General features: G+C 38.4%; 1 protein-coding gene across 2 annotated transcripts in view; it reads left to right on the plus strand.

Moving 5' to 3' along the window:
* Positions 1 to 10,620: 10,620 nt before the first annotated feature.
* LOC124308104 (synaptotagmin-5) overlaps positions 10,621 to 15,985 on the plus strand; it is a 61,571-nt gene continuing 56,206 nt past the window's right edge. The window contains exons 1-2 of one of the 2 annotated variants that reach the window (XM_046770462.1): positions 10,621 to 10,695; positions 12,528 to 12,639. The gene's annotated coding sequence lies outside the window, so the exon portion shown is untranslated. Of the gene's footprint in view, positions 10,696 to 10,795; positions 10,867 to 12,527; positions 12,640 to 15,985 lie in introns of those variants that run through there. The other variant, XM_046770463.1, reaches the window with a different exon arrangement.

Consider the following 15,985-nt stretch of genomic DNA (forward strand, 5'->3'; position numbering starts at 1 on the left):
CACGACGGGGGGTTACACGAGGGTTAGACTTACAGCAAAAAATGAAGCAAAAATGTATGGCGGAATACGCGAAACTTATCGTAGGCATTAATTGAAACGTAAGATGCTTAGAAAATGTCATGTTCCGCCTAAATTCCACGACACAACTCGTCTTCCACCCGCATAAGTGAGGGAAAAAGAATATTTGAAAAATGTATACCCTCAACGATAAAATTGATTACAACGCTTCTTTTTATATCAACAAACACAAACATAACAGTCCTGTATCTATGAGGTACAGTAGGAAAGTTCGAAAAAGGGCCTCTTTTAGATTTCGCTCTTCTCCTAGATTCTTTCACTCTTCAACAAAAAAATAGCTAAAGGGCTGGGCTGAAAAAAATCTTCTACTACCGGCTCAAGGACGTGGAAATTTCGAAAAGGACTATTTTCGGAAATTTCAAACTGAGATGTCCTTAAATCTTTCTGTGACTATGTTTTGCATGACGAAACAATAGTTTTTATAAAACCTGAGAAGCGTGCGATGTTTTTTAGTACCGAAACATCTACGTTGAAATTTGCGAAAACCAATTGTTGATAACTGTCAAATATTGCACTGCATTTGCACATAGATTTTTCGTTACTAGGAAAAACCGCACGCATCTCAGGTTTTGCAAAAATTTTACAAAACATAGCCACCGGTGGATTCGAGGACATCTTAATTTTGAAATACCCGAAAACAGCGTTTTGTGAAATTTAAACGTGGTTCAGGCAGTAATGACAAATTTTTTCTCACAATCAGTCCGTCTCTTTCGCGTGATCGATTTTTTTCTGTGAAAAAGTGCAAGCATATCCGAGCGAAGTAAAATATACAAAAAGGCCTTTTCCGAAGCGTCTTATTCTATCTTATCGGTGGAAGACTGTTACTTTTTTGTTTTACACTGTAAAAAAAAACCATAGTAATCAATTTCATCCTTGCGGGTGGGAATCTTGTAAATATTTTTTTCCGTCTACTTATGTGGGTGGAAGACGGTATCGACGGCTGCTTAGAATAACCGGCTATCTCGATTAAAGTCCAAAAACCGGGTATTTCGCGTTTGAAATTTTTTGGCCGCAAATTAAATTGGTAGCACTATCGGGCTGAATACGAAATTTGTCAGCGCCTCACAAAATTCGTAGAAGCTCCGTTTTGTGAATCAACTTAATTTGCGGCCAAAATATTTCAAACACGAAGTAGCCGGTTTTGAACTTTACTCGAGATAGCCGGTTATTCTACGCAACCGGCGATATTCTCTAAGCTTCTTATGTTTCAATTAATGCCTACGATAAGTTTCGCGTATTCGGCAATACGTTTATTTCTTTAAATTTATTTTGCTGTAATTGTAACCCTGCCGCAACCCCCTGCCGTGAGGGTGATTTGACAGACGTCCGAATTAACACTATGTGTTACACATTTAACTTAAAAAAGATGAAGCTTGCGGAAATGACCCGCGAATCTTTGACGCTGCCTCCGGGACTAATCGAGTGATCGAGTGATCCAGTGGCCCAAAAATGGATGATCCGGTGACCCGAGTGATCTGAGTTTCGATTCGAGTGAGCCAGTTGAATCGAGTGATCCAGTGATCTAGTGATCGAGCAGCGTGGTGAGAGACTTTTGAAACCGGGAATAGTCAGGGAGATATGATCGATCAAATGGAGAAACGTACTTTTTTTTCATAAAAATCGTTATCAATCTTGAGCTACGCTTCATAAATTCAGTTAAACCGACCATCGGAAATGGAATCGTTCAATTTCTAATTATTCGTCTCAAACGAAGCAATGCTACGTGTTTTTTAGATCCAAATTAATATATTCAAGGTGCACAACCTCTGGAGCTGTGAGGTCGTAAAAGCTGCTCAATAATACTCAAGTTTCGTGGGAAAATGTCGAGGAATTCGGAATTTTTTTACGGGAAAAGTGAGGGAAAAATCGAGAAATTATACTTTAGTAAAATTGTCGCCACCCTGATAATGCGAATCGAACGATCGCGCTTTTTGGCTAGCGATTTCGTAAACGGTATATGAAGTAAAGTAAAGAACCTTCGATGTGTTAAGTCTGCAGCTCTTCGATCAATTTTTTTTTTTACCAACAACTGAGTTTTCAAACTTCAATTGACCGCGCCTGTTGCGCGTCGGCTTGATAGTTTTTGATTCTGAGAGAAAGCGCGGCGTTTCCAAGCCGGCGGCCGATTCACGGGGATAAAAATCGCGGAGTGTGTAGTGACGGTGAAGAATCTTGGCGTAAGTATTTCTGAAATATATTTGAAATATACAGAAACACTCGTTTAACCGATCGTATTATTTTCTGTTTCAGGGCAACAAAACCAATTTTTCAACAAATGCACTGACAGTTTTTCATTCATCAATACAATTAATAACCGAAGCCACGAATATCAAAGCGCATATCATGTTGGACTCGATGCATTTTTCGTCAGTGTATGGACTTGCGTGATTGTGCTAACCACACCATCGGTTGTTTCAGGTAATAAAACTTTTGCTTGTTTCAGCTAATCAAATTATCTGTGTGTTTCAACTAATTAATATGTCTCTTTTTGTTAATTATATATTTTTTACCTAGACTGTATTTTTTTAGACTGTTCTTCCTTTTCTGTACAGAATATACGAAGACATTTTGAGACACCCACCGTCACAGAAAATTTTACCGTGCTAGCGCTATGCGCCGTGCTACAGCACGGTAAAAATTTTTCCGTGCAGAGAAAAATAATCATGCTATAGCACGGTAAAATTTTCGCCGTGCATGACTATTTTTCTCTGGTCAATGCAAACAATATTTATCCTGTATGTCGAAGAATAATTTTGAAAGCTTCTTATAATTTTTCTAACGCTGGCAGTTCTCATCACGTTTATTGGAAAGCACGGTAATATTTTCCAGAAATCCCTGTAAAAATTTTAAGTTTTTTCTCTCCGTGTATGAATCTCATATTTTATATATTTATATTTTTAAAGAAATCTTGGTCACCTACGAATGAAAGAATTTTATAAAAACACAAACATCGCAAGACAAAGGACGCAATACGTGTTTTAATTGCCTCTCTCAGATTTGGGGCCATAAAAAAATAAAAACGAGACTAGACATTTTTCGTATGGTGGCTAAGAATCCTAAAAAAAAATCAATGCGACAGCCCGACATTTTGCATTACCCAAAACATTTTTTCTGTTTTGATACGGTTATTCATAGTTCTTAAGGTCCGAAAACAAGTAATCTGACGTAAAATTAATTCTATTAAAAATATCGGACTTGGGAATTTAACCGGGCATTCCCCTTAATCGATGTAGCAACGTTTTCTTTCTCACGAATAAACTCGAGTGGGTGAAGCGCGTTTTCACAGCCATCAGATAAGAGGAAAAAGAGCGAGCAAAATAGAATCGGAAAAACGACATATTTTATTAAGTAAGATTCAATCCGGCCCGTATTATTCCTTCAACACATCTTGCTTATTCATTGCATCGTGATACAATACGCTAAACCTGAAGTACTTCGCGAGGTTCTTTAGTGCTGGTATTTTCGCTATACATTAGAGCGATTCGATTACAATATATAGAATTCTTGTCAAGTCTAATAGCTGCGGTACTCAGAAATGCAAGATTTTATTGCGGTTCGAGTTCTATTTAAAATTACGATTCGGATTGTTCGCGGCGTTTGATTTTTCAAAGTGTAAACCAGACATTTTTCCTCGTGCGTGTTAAATCTTTCAATAGATTACACATTGGCAGACGAATCGATCGTTTTAATAGTTTTATCATGCATTTACGATCCATCATTGTATTATTGTCGAGCTCTACAAGTTATCGAGAAAGCAATAGCCGTTAAATGTATCTCTTTTCAACTTTATGATGCAACCACTTCATGCCCTGCAGCCATTTTCTTTAAACCAATAACAGATATACGACGTCTAGTTGCGATATTCTGCTGAACGGTTTTAAATCAGAGTTGAAAAATCTGTTCTTGACATTTTTCAAGTTTTATTTTGGCCGCTTCAGTTTTATTAACTGTCCGTTTTTCTGTTTTCAAAGAAAAAGGATGTTATTGTAATCATCGCGAAAATGAAATGTTGAGGTTTTTCTAGATCTCCACGTTTTGAACTTTAGAGAATCACCTCCGATCATTTTCAGATGGACGTCTGTGTCTATGTTTGTTTGCACGTATGTGATCAATTTTTTTGTCCGTCGATATCTCGAGAACGAGTTGCCGGATTTCAATGATTTTGGTCTCAATCGACGCGGCTTTTCCAAACTTAGAGATTAGAATTTGGCTTTGATCGGTTCAGTTCTTTTTTAATTACGGAAATAACGTAAATCCCAATAATCGAATAAAAATGATGATATTCTGAGAATGGATCATTGGATTTTGATGGAAATTGGTACTCGTCAGTTTGTTCGGTGACTGATCATGAATCTGAAGTCAGATTGCGAAACCCAAAATGGTGATCCAACGCTGTGGAAGAAAACTATAAGTATGCCAATTTTTGTAGAAATTGGTTCGCGGAGGTTTTTTTATCACCGATATCAAATCCAAGGTCAGACTTCCAAAATTTGTAACAATGGAACCATTACAGTGGTTCAAAATAAAAGAAATCATCATATTTTCATGTAATATGGTATCAGAGTGATTTAAAATCGTATTAATAACGAACCTGAATTTGTAGTTCAAAATTCGAGTTGGATACTATTCTTTTTTTTTCTCTACGAGCTTGTAACTTGTAGGGTGAGAATGGAAAGTTCGAGTGCTGGCTCATGACCTGTATAAAGCCGCTTATTTTCCAGCGACGACAAATGTTTCTACAGTCGGGCCTGGATTCTACGAAGTTCGGTTCTGCGGACTTTCCGCGCCTATCGCAAAAGTGAGGGTAGGCGGGATGTATGGAAGGTTTCTGGGATTGGTTCTCTGTGAACCTCGATTCTTCGGAATCCTGTCCCGAGTTGCCCGCAGAATCCGTTGTCCGACTGCACATCCAGTGGCCATTTCGGCCAGTATCTTTCAAGTGAAAATTACATTTGCCTCTGTTATTGACGTGCTCAGATTGCGGTGCGTTTTACTGTTCACAAAGCAAGAAGTTACGAGGCATCGATGAAACCAATCAAAAGGTCACGAAATGTCTACTTTATACGCCGAAACGCCCCACCGACTTACGCGCTGAAAGCTTGCGACAAAGAAGCTTCGATCAACATTTTTATTTCATTAATTACACTTTGCCGTTGATCCCGAAGCGGGGAGGGTATAAATTTTAATTGAAATTTACTCTCCGGTTCGTTCGAATGGTAATCGATTCGCACAATTGACCTATCAACGGATAAATTATATTCACCCTTAAACAAACCCTCGGTGCCGTACAGTTGGATAAATACAAATAATACAGCAACGAAATCGTCGTTATGGCTATTATGATATTTTACGAGAAGCCGGCTAATTTGTCAGGACTACCTTGTCAACTTAAATTTATCGACCACTTTTCCTCGAAGGGAATAAAAAGTTGTACAAAAACGGAACGGGGAAAAAGTTGGAAGAACACGAAGCGCAAAAAACGTCAGCGATCGAGGCGCCCGCATTTTATACGCTTGACGCACAATTCGCCACACTTTCGCTTCGAGACGCTCTCACCTCCTTACTTACATGGTAGATATACCGAATTTCAAGAGCGCTCCGCGTCGAAGCTGCGGGGTGGATTCTCTAATTTCTTCACCCCGTCATTATCCCTTAGTCTCCGGCACAGAGTTATGCTAATCCGTTTAATTTGCATGCAGTGATTGCTCCCCCATAAACCGAAATCTTTTGGTATAATCTCGACCCTGCTCGCATTGTCCCGCAAACTATGTGAAAAATGTTTATGCATCTGCGGTAAAGAAAAAAGCACTTTTTGCTCTTGAATGTGATTTAACATTATGTACATTTAATAATAGAAAACTCTGGGTAGCTACAAGTTTTGATACCACAATAAGAGATACACTTGAAATATTCGTACAATTTTTTCTATAGGCAGCTGCGGCTGCTTTCCGACTAAGTCAAATTTGAAACTCGTTTGAGACGCAATCGGAGAAGCTCTTTTTTCGTATAAGAATACTTGAAATATTTTATAAAAGTTTGATAACTTTGCAACGAGCTTCGAGAATTTAGTACATTTTTTTCAAATTTTTTGTCAAACAGTTTGTTAGTATTAGTTCAATGTATACACATACATGTTACTAATTATCCTTTTACCATTTTTTTTACCCCAGACACATCTTCAGGTACGATTCGATTGAAACTTTCTTTTCGAAAGAGAAATTGTTGTTTTCTTCAGTAGCAGGAAAGAAATTAAGAAAAATTAGTGAGGAAGTCTGTAAATTTTTAACAAGGTTGAAGATGGACGCAGTCTGCCACCAAGCTTCGATTTCATTGAATTCATGATAGCGGTGTCGGACAAAAAAAGGAAGCCTACCCTTTTTATCGGTCGGGGAAAAAATTTGCATAATTGAGCTATTGCGAGCGGGCAAGTAGAAAATATTTGATCGTAAAAACGAGAGGAATCGCGCTTTTCCCGTAATCGGTTAGGTACTTCGCTATTTTTACGGTTAGCCGCTATACTCACCTATTATTATAGGTATATATTTGCGCAGGGATTTTATAAAGCAGAGTAAACGGACTAGGAAAATATAGAGGGAAAATCTTATTGCATCTCGTTCTTGTAGATGGTACACACGGTAAAATAAAATATACCGACAAATTGCTGCGACCTATCGAAGCAATAAAAACTATTTGCCGAGTGCGCTATACGTGGGTGAAAATCTCTATTCATTCGATATTCCGATGGAGATGGCTTGCAGTGTCGATACTTTTCCTCCTTAAATTCATCCGTGTATACCTGTATACCCGAATTAGTCTATTGTTAATAACATCGATCGCGTGAATTCGAGAACTACAGAATTGACGATCATTGCTATTATTATTGTCCTCTTTGGGGACGAAAAAGGGGAGGAAGAATAGAATGAAACGCAGGGATTAAAAACTTCCATTCAATCGGCCAAGAAACTCGAATTTGTTATTTTACATTATTTGCGGAGCCGCAAATTATATTTATTTTGCGTAATTTATTATGTATGCCAGCCTGTACCTTCCCGAGAATTTGTCTTATCGTGCAGACGGATTGTTTACTTAACCAAGGAAGTGTTTACACAAATCCTCTACCCTCCTAGGGTTAGTTTCCAAAGTTTCCTGTGCGAGGATTACAGTTGCATGATAAATCGGTACTTCAATTCGGGGTGGCATGATTAGCAATAATAACAACATTAATTCCGAGTCTCCTCGTTATTTCCACAACCCGAATTAACCGTCAGTCGTAATTTGACTCTTTACACCAGTTTTCGCAGCTTCATTGTTACCTGCGAAATATAACTATCGTTGTTCACCAGAGCATCGTCTTCAGAAATTAATATACCTGAAACATGTCCACATATTATAACTACTCGTGTATAATTATAATGTAAATAATACATGAACACTCGGAGCGTGTTATGCCGTAATTTTCACCCCTGCGTACAATAGGTTCATCAATACTTTTGAGACGAGTAACATATAATTACGATTATTGCGCTCTGCGCACTGCCGAGTTGCATTGATGCTTGTATAATTATATAACAATTGTACTAGCGTGTATTTTCGATGAAGAATTGACGTTAAATTCTGATCCTTTTACCTGAATTAGGAATCATAACAGCGCAATATTATTCGTCACAATAGCGTTGAATTATCTAGTCATATTTTTCGTACCGGTCTACTCGTACAATGTTATTTCCAAGCGAATATCAATTTGCAATAAAAATCTCTAGGGGTGACAAATATTTGCGGTCAACAGTGACCAGTTTCTGTATTTCTTTTTTTTTTTTTTGTGTGTATTCAGTTTATACGTTATTCGGGGTGGAATTTGAATATATTCACTAGTGTTTAATTCAACGTGAATAATTCTAATTGGTAACTGAGATACACCGTCACAGGTATAAGTAGGCGTCAATTTTTATCTGTGTGTGTGTGTGTTTGCGTCTGTTTTTGCGAAAGTAAATAATTCATGCGGTGATGGTGACGGCGTGATTATATATAAGGTTCAAAGAGTTTTCTAACGAGAAATGAACAAATATAAAAGAAACCGTAAAGTAATTACGATTTTCAGTTCTTTCATGTTATACAGGTGCATCTAAATATACAAGATGTATATCTCTTCGCATCGAAGACGCCTTTCGAGTACTTTTTTTTGTCTTCAATCGGTAGCCGCTCATCAAACGTTGCAGGAAAAAAAAATTGATAAAATCACCGCCGCTTCTCGTTTTGGCAAAGCAAAAGCACGGAAATATGTGTATCGTATCTGAAATATTTTTTTGGCTTCGCAATGCCATCAAATTTATACGGATGAGCTTTGTTGGAATCCGAGGACATGTGTGTGTTATATATATTAGAGGTATGTGTTACGACCTGTACATGATATGTGAGATATACTTTGGTTTCTGCGCTGTTCGAACGGCGAATAACCCTGACGCTTTTCCCCTTTTTTTTAAAACTTCGTTTTATTTCAGTTTCCATCTTTTATTACCGTTATTATTGCTGTAATCGCGTGTTTTTACTATCGAAAATCCGTCACTTGAAGTCGATTATTGAAATATACGGGGTGATGTGAAATCAGTTTGAAATACGAAAACACACGAATGTCTAGGTTATTTACATTTCGAGAAAAAAGTAGGAGCGAACAAGTTGCGAATACAGAAAGTGGAATTTTCTTCGTTATCTGCAGGTCATCTTATCCTACCACTCAACAGTGCAATCTAAATAAAGACGTAAAATAAATACGCAAGAAATTGAGCGTGCATACAAAGTCTTTGAATTAACTGAATTAAATTGCATTTGTGTAATTAGTTTTAAAAGCTCTGGTACCTAGCTGTATAGTTAACCTGCGACGGAAAAAGCTCAAGCCACAGAAAGCGTATATACAACGAGTCGAATGACGCTTACGATTCTCTACCACGTGTAATAACTGATTCGAAAAAAAAAGAAATTACAACCAATCAGCACACAAATCAAAATTACTCGTAAACCGCGATTATTAAGTAGGTCGGACATTTTTTGCTAATAATTTCAAGTTGAAATCGATACAACAGCAACTAGCATTTAGTTCTTAATTACATTCATATTTCAAGGAGAAATTGTGACGGACATTCCGAGCGTGTGACCTTAATTGAAAATCGATTAAGATGATATCGTGTGACGAATAGAAATATTGTCAGTTTGCAACGTGTACAAGGTATAAAACACGTCGTAGACTTTGCGTGGTGGAAAGTGGTTAAATTTGCGAATGCTAGTCGATATTTACAGAGTCTTCAACGTACATATCTATACGTATACACCCTTATGGAAGTTTTCTCTGCGCCTTGTTACGCAAAATATACCTGAATGCGTAGTATTTATATAGAAGTGAGCTGGGGAGACAGAGACTCGACAGAGGAAAAATGTGCAGAAATATATTCTGTACAGAAATTCTTAAGCTACTCTCCTGAAAACGTCACGTTTTAGGTATCTGAGTTTCTCAACTTCCTATTCATCTGATGTATTCAATGCGGTTACTTTTTATAAATTTTATCTATCCAACAATTACTCCATTGCAACGAAATTACGACATCGAATAATTTTCGAATGTGGGCTCAACTGGGTAATTTGTTATTTGGTTGAATCCGTTGAAAATTCATTTCTTCGAATACATTCACGGGTTTTGAACTGACAATGAATCTCAATAATAAAAAAAAGCGTAACGTGGTTATAGTAATTAATCTCCAACAAAAGCAAGGACGGTGTTGTAAACGCGGAAGAAAAAGTGACTTCACCGTAAGATGAGATTTGAATTTTCGAATCATGGACACTGCCTTTGGTGTGATTTTTCATAAAATAAAAAATGCTCGGCTGGAAGAAGTTTTCGAAAAAATTTCAGCCGCGTTAAAATTGATGATAATCGAGCCCGAAATGAATTTCGCTAGTAAAAGTGGGTGTATGTAAGCAATAAATTCATATATACTGGAGAAACAAAACACGGTAATTGGCAATAAAAATCACAGCCGGAATATAAAAGCGGTAAAAAATTAGACTGAGAATTGGACCGAATCCAGTATTATATATTCTAACGTATTGGATTAGCTCACGAGGCAATAATTGCGAGGGTCGTATTTTTCGTTATCCCAATTGCATAAAAATTACAGCCTTCACGATGGATCGAAACAAACAAAATCGTGACGTCACACTGGAATTCAATCGGCTATAAAATTCGCGATTGTTACTTTTAACAGCGAATTTGTTAAAATAATTAAATATATCCTGTAATTGTTTCAAGCTAATGTACTGAAATTTTACGATTCGGGATAATATTAAGATGCAGATAATACGTTTGGCAAAAATACGATGTGAAAATCCTAGTATTGCATTTAAAAAAAAGAGGCCGGTGATAAACCCTCGGGGTTTCACAAACTCTCTCTCTCTCTCTCTCCCTCTCTCCCTCTCTCGCGCCCACTCCTCGAGCGGAGATCCTGGACGGGATCGTCGCGACGCGTGAGGTGAGGTGAGACTCAGTCGCGAACGCGCCGCGAGCGAATTCAGACCGTAAGAATAGGTAGGCAGAGAGGGCAGTGTCTGCGTCGTCAGGATCGTACAATCGTAAGGACTTGGCATCCCCATCTTTTTCCCTCCCACCTTCCGCCCCCTTTTTCCACCATTTGTCAGTCAGGACACGCGACAGAGAAAACCAGCAGCGCCAATCTTGATCCTGCTGCCCGGCTCGCCGTGACGACACCCTTCGCGAATCACGATTAGACCCTTACGCGTTCGGTATCATCTCGCTTTTTATACAAGTTCGGAAATAAAAATCCGGCTGACCGGTAACGCCTTTCGCTACTGACGCACCGCCGGACAAACAACGGACCGTTACTACTTGCTGCTGAATGCGGCAGCCGCGATTTATTTCATTTCCGAAATCTCGAAGCCTGGATTAGTGTTATCTATATGGGGATGGAATGGCAGAATTGTCGAAAAATCGGACGGTTGCGGTGTCGGATTTTCAAAAATGCGAAACTTTATTTCATTGATATTTTACAAAAATTAAAAAATCAAAATATAGATTCGTCAGAACTGTGACTATTCGACAATGTTATTATATTCTAAGGCATTCCGACGAATTTTGTACCTCGGTTTTTTAATACATATTTTTACCTTTGTAAAGTGTAACTTTTTTATACAGCAACTTACTACATTTCATAGGCTGTGAAAGAATTTTTCGCGTAATTGAAAATTTGATAATGCGATCCTTCTATTTTCTAACCATTCTACGTTTTTACCCCTCAAGTTTTTATCTCGTTTAATTTTTTTCTTCTTTTCCTTCTTCCGTTCTTCTTACTTTCATACGCAGCGGGTATCTTTCACACGGTAATCATTCCCCCCGCTCCTCGCCTTTCTTTTCTGTTTCAATCGTTTCAAAAGAAGAAGAACGGATCAGAAATAAATCTTTGAATGCGCGACGCTTTGTGATAGAGTTCAATTCTGTTTCAAACAATTTTCCTGTACAAAAAACAAGGAGAGAATGAATTAAGTGTGTATTATTATGAACTCGCTCTTGCTCCAACTTTGCTGTATAAATTTCATTCGTTGATATTTCATCAATCCCTGAATGAATTCTATACAAACGGTCCGATTGTGAGACAGATAATTATATTCATTCAACCCTGTAGCTGTCGATAAAGAAAGAAAAAGGTACGATACGAATCGAAGAATCGTTTCTCATAGACTTGTGAACGATAAATATACACGACAACTTTCATACGAACGACAATACAACGGTCTCAGACAGTCCGTAGAGAATTCAATTTACGAACTACGCTTTCAGCTTTATTCACACCTTTTATAGTACAACATGTTGACAGCTTTTTTCTCCTTCCCATATTAAATTGGACCCGATTCATCCCTGCTGCACCTTGCATACCGAATTGTTACGGAAAATTTTTCCATCTTATTGTAGAGTTTTTATGCTTGTTATCCCGGACTGCGCGGTTACTCAGCGTTAGTTCAAACAATTATCGACAATGCAGAGTCCAATCATATTTTGAAAGAAGTGCACTCGTCAGCGAGCAGAGGAGGACAATTGTATTGCAATTGACAAGAGTGGCGAGCTCAGGGGTGGAATCGGTAATTGCCATAATTGGTGGCTCGTTGACCCTGCGGTGCGTCGGGGCGAAGTTAATTTATCAACATAAGCGTGTGCAATTGCGTAATTCGTTCACGTTTCAATCAATTCTGCGGCAGTTTCACATACACACATCCTATAGATGTGCGCTTGATTATAGAAGCTGTTTTTGTTTTCCTCTCGAGTCTCAAATTAACCACGTACGTTATACATGAAAATGTCCGTGCAAAGGAGATATAACGTTACGTTGTCGCGTAAAAAAAAATGATAAAAAAAGGAAATAACTCTACCCTCATCCTGCAATTTTTTACAGATTCTGACGCACGTCTTTAATCTCCGAAAAAGTGTTTGCTGAACGCGGGAAGCTCCGCGATTGATGAATATATAGTGCCAGTGATTGTTCCGATTGACCGTCAAAATTTCAGGTGAGTTATTAAAAATCGTATTACGCATGATTATCGGTCGATTGGAATTTCGAAACTTGAGGTTAGGGTGTGAGAATTTCTATTTGCTTTAGATGATATGTATCAACTGATAATTTTAAGTGAGCATCTTCGAGCAATTGACTGAACGGTTGGTTACCAGTTTAACTTTTTCTCCAGAGAATGAAAATGCTGAGATTTTTGAATTTCGAATCGTTATCGAGTGATCAAAATCGTATTTTATTTCCCCCTTCGCAACAGCGGAAAGCCGCGTGGCTTCTGATGCAAATTACGAAGAGCTTCCGAAAAGTGATTTTCCATTCGCTAAGGATGAAGGGATTATTGGCGATTAGCTTTTTACGCTGCATCTTTAATCACGCCGCGGTGCGCAAAGATCAGCCGCAGCTTTGAATCCGAAATTTGCACGTCGATTCTAAAATTATTATAATCTTAAATTAATGCACGGCTTTTACATAATGAAACTTTAATCCCTGAGGAAAGCAAATTCTTCAAGGAGAAGATGCAACTTCGATCTACTTACTACAATGTATTATATACTTCATATTCCCGAAGTCATTGAAAAAAAGCTCACACTTGTCGTTAATCTTAAATAAAATACCAGCTTTTTTTTTTTATATCACGATTTGACGAAAATTGTATGAATTACAGTTTAAATTATGCGTTCGTGCGGTAATAAACGTTTGAGGGTTAAAAAAAAAGAATTGACGCTGCATGAAATTCGTGCCTAACGAGAATAGAAGTGTCTATAAGAAAAAAATCGCATAACTAGCTTGAAGAGCACATTCGAAAAAAACTAATCTACTAATTATCTTGATCGTCGAATTATGCCACATTTTTATCCTCGGTTTTCTTGCACGTAAAACGAGGAGCGCATATCGCCCGATGAGAGGGATTTTCTCTCGCCTTTTGTCTCGAAGCTTATAAATGCGGGGACGACTCGCAATCTTCGCGTATTTTATGAAAATTTTTATTGCAAGTCACGTCTGTTGAACGTGTTCCCTCAAACCTACGCACACGTCGGAGGAATAATGAGGATCCTCTTCGTTCGCGTGTTGACTACATTTTCAGCTGAACTTCGATCTCGGTAAACAGCTAACTCGAGCCATTAATGGAGTACTCGCCCGTATTATACCTTGAGGAGAATTGTCAAATCGATATAAGTGTAGAAAAAAAGCGATTTTTCGTACTTGAAAGTGTCGCTGCTTTACCGCAGTCGTCATTACTGAAAGCTCGAGTCATTCGTACATTTAATGCAGGATGCTCCGTGTCATTTAGCGATCTGCGAGACGATTTTAACCTATGATTATTTGTTTCTTTACCTCGCGATCTAGTTATAACTTCGATTGCGTATTTTCAATATCTCTCTCGTTACTGCCTCCGTAGAAGTTTCAACAAACTTTTGCAAACTCGTTCCGATCAGTACGTTAAATATTGATTTTTTATTGTATATGTAAGTTCAACGAACTCAACAGCACAGAGCAAAAATTTATCGTACCGACGTTGGCGAATCACGATTTTCGAAATAGTTTTCACATTAAATTATAATATACTTTATAAAGATGAAAAAGACGAAAATTAAATCGCAGAGAAGCCGATTGCCTATCCAGCTCAATTCTGCCATGTTTTTCTCCGATCCTTCTTCTTCTCCCTATCTTCTTTTTATCCTCCTTGTCTTCTTCTGCTTCTTCTTCTTCTTCTTCGCTTCCTTATTCCCAAGGCAGACATATCGCCGGTGTGAAGAAAAGGATTTTTGTTCCTGCCAAGGCTTAGATCCCCCGGATTGGGGCATCAGGGAGAAAATGGAAAGAGAGCCCTTGATACGCAGGATGACTTTCATCAATACGAAGTGTCCGCTAGGCGTAGTGGGATCAGTTGAACGCCGCGGAAAGAGAGGATTTCTATACGTGTATAACGGGGCATTCCAATATCGAATCAAACATAAATGAAACGAGATGAGCATGTCCGACCTTGGCCCGCAAGCATCAAAGTCGCGAGATGCTGCCGACACACACATGCAGAATAGAGTCTGCGCCGAATTGCCCCGCGTATTCGATGCTGCAAGGGTAACAAATGGAGGAACGGATTGAAACGTCTCCCGGAGCGTTGGTAAATCGTTTTTTCAACGGGACGATTTGTTTCGCCGATACACGCGCGACTCTTCGCAGCACGAGATTATACGAACCCTCTCAATAAACCGAAATCCGTGAACCGTCATTACTATGCAGTACATTTTCCCTACTATTTATCTCTCGGTCGCCGAGTCGAGCGCCATACGCTCTTGGAATACGAAGATAGAGCCTTTCGGGATTCAACGTTCCTCTTTTGCATGAAACACGCGGCCGAGCGCTCGTACGAAATTACTAAACTTATTAATCTTGAAAATGTCGAGGGAGGGTGAAAATACTTCCAATCCGGGGCGACGTCGATGCCGAACGAAGTTTAACCTCCCTTCGTGATTAATTCATCCGACGAGTCATTTTTCATTCCAGTTTTCTTGCACTGAGAGAAACTTTTAGTTCCGGTTACCGCTCAGTCCTTAACTATTTTCATTTTCGTTGCAATTACCAAAAAAGGATCGACAATAGCGCAAAATGGTTACGTGTACCTCGTTTTTCGTAATTCCAGCAATATTGAAACAGTTTTTTCGCGATACCTGCCTTACTCAATTTTTCTAGTTACCATAACAAATGTAATTTTTCTCCGTGTGCTGTTTTGAACTTTGAACCCTTCTGGTCCGGCTCAGGGATATACGGAAAATAGTAATATCAATGTCACGACGTCGTGGACCAACAGCGGAAAGCTGTCTTTATAATATTTTGAAGATATTTATTCAACGCGAAAGCATGCTGCAAGAATTTTCTACGGCAGGTTTGACTGCACGTCGTTTCGCTATCGAAAATCGCGGGAGTTTGAAAAGCTTTGCGGATTATCTCAGTTGAGTATGTACGTACCTGAATAATTGATTAAATTTGACTTTAATCCGTTGAGCCGTTCCTATGAAATTCAGATTTCGAACATTAATTCGGTATTTCATTCAAGCGTAAATATATTCTAGGAAAAAAAACAAAAATCGATATTAATGAAAAATATTGCCATCGTAATTTGAAGATGACAGTCGCTCACTTCTTCTAGATGAAAAGTCTGAAAAGAATTTCACTTTGCGATCGTAAAAGCCAAGTGGAAAAAGGCAGAAGCGGAAAGAAGAAAGAGAACTCGTACGTAATCACATCAACGCTTGCAATTATTTTTGACGTGAAATTTTTCTTCGTATCGAGTGAAGTAAGGTAGAATTGAGACGCGAAAAATTTAAGGCAATATATAAAGAGTC

The sequence above is a fragment of the Neodiprion virginianus genome, chromosome 6 (genome assembly GCF_021901495.1).
Source record: "Neodiprion virginianus isolate iyNeoVirg1 chromosome 6, iyNeoVirg1.1, whole genome shotgun sequence".
Taxonomy (NCBI): domain Eukaryota; kingdom Metazoa; phylum Arthropoda; class Insecta; order Hymenoptera; family Diprionidae; genus Neodiprion; species Neodiprion virginianus.